We start from the raw sequence: 1,586 nt of genomic DNA on the forward strand, positions 1-1,586 counted from the left end.
GATAAGACGTGGCAATCTTCTTTGGTTAGGAATACTTCAAGATAACCCCATTGATGAGGTGGGTGAGACTGAGAACTGAACAAGTTTTCTTCCTAGCTATTCCACAGCTTGCCTTCTCTAGTGGTCCCTCCGTGTTTTTTCCTCATAGCTTGCTATAGTTCTCTCTTCTTCTCTTCCTGGAGAAAGCAGTATTTGTGAAAAGAAAGTAGTGATCAGGTGAAATGAATTCAACATGACATACAGGCAGGGTTGGAGTAGGAACTGAACTCTTGGTATAAAATAGTAAATGATGGGCTCGTCGCGGTGGTTCACGCCTGTAATTCCAGCACTTTGGGAGGCCGAGGCGGGGGCAGATCACGAGGTAAGGAGTTCAAGACAAGCCTGGCCAACATGGTAAAACCCCATCTCTACTAAAAATACAAAAATAGCTGGGTGTGGTGGCACACACCTGTAATCCCAGCTACTTGGGAGGCTGAGGCAAGAGAATCACTTGGGCCCTGTAGGTAGAAGTTGCAGTGAGCCGAGATCACATCATTGCACTCCAGCCTGGGCAACAAGAGTGAAACTCCATCTCAGAAAAAAAAATAGTAAATGATGATAATTGCCTACATCTGTTGAGAGCTTAGTATCTCCCAGGCACTATCCTAAATGTCCAACATACATTGAGTAATTTAATCTTTACGTCAACCTTAGAGGTAGATATCATCTTCAGTTGACAGATAGGGTACAGAGGAGTCAAGTCACCTGCATAAAGTCACAGAGCTAGTAAGTAAAACCAGGATCTGAATCCTTTAATTTGGCCCATGATCTGAAACTTTACACTGTACCACATAATAGCCACCATTTTTTTTAGCCCCTACAGTGCCCCAGGCACTGTACTAGTACTTTATAGACCTCTCATTCTCAACGGATGTTCCATTTTACAGACGAGGAAACTGAGGTTTAAAAAAATCGAAGTAAATTGCCAAGGTCCTTATGGTAGAACTGGGATTTGAACTTAGGTCTTTTCTTCAGAACATATGTTTTTTACCATGCTATGCTGACTAGCTGTGTGCATGAATAAGGACTTCCTTATTAACATCTGAGTTTGGAAATGAGTACTTTTTCTTCTAATTCCTTGTTTAAAAATTGTATAAAATGGCCAGGCGCAGTGGCTCATGCCTGTAATCCCAGCACTTTGGGAGGCTGAGGCAGGAGGATCACCTGAGGTCAGGAGTTCGAGACCAGCCTGACCAACATGGAGCAAACCTGTCTCTACTAAAAATACAAAATTATCCCGCTGTGGTGGCACATGCCTGTCATCTCAGCTACTGAGGAGGCTGAGGCAGGAGAATCGCTTGAACCCAGGAGGCGGAAGTGGCTGGGAGCCAAGATCACGCCATTGCACTCCAGCCTGGGCAACAAGAGTGAAACTCCATCTCAAAAAAAAAAACAATTGTATGAAATATCCATAAGTATAGCCAAGGAGATAATTCACTTAAAGAAAACACCATCGCCGGGCGCGGTGGCTCAAGCCTGTAATCCCAGCACTTTGGGAGGCCGAGACGGGCGGATCACGAGGTCAGGAGATCGAGACCATCCTGGCT

At 44.8% G+C, this 1,586-nt stretch overlaps 1 protein-coding gene across 1 annotated transcript in view; it reads left to right on the top strand.

Moving 5' to 3' along the window:
• The window catches only part of SMARCC2 (SWI/SNF related, matrix associated, actin dependent regulator of chromatin, subfamily c, member 2), a 27,553-nt gene that overhangs the window by 15,144 nt on the left and 10,823 nt on the right, over positions 1 to 1,586 (top strand). The gene's annotated exons all lie outside the window — the stretch shown is intronic.

Source organism: Colobus angolensis, unplaced genomic scaffold (assembly GCF_000951035.1).
Source record: "Colobus angolensis palliatus isolate OR3802 unplaced genomic scaffold, Cang.pa_1.0 Scaffold67, whole genome shotgun sequence".
Taxonomy (NCBI): Eukaryota; Metazoa; Chordata; class Mammalia; order Primates; family Cercopithecidae; genus Colobus; species Colobus angolensis.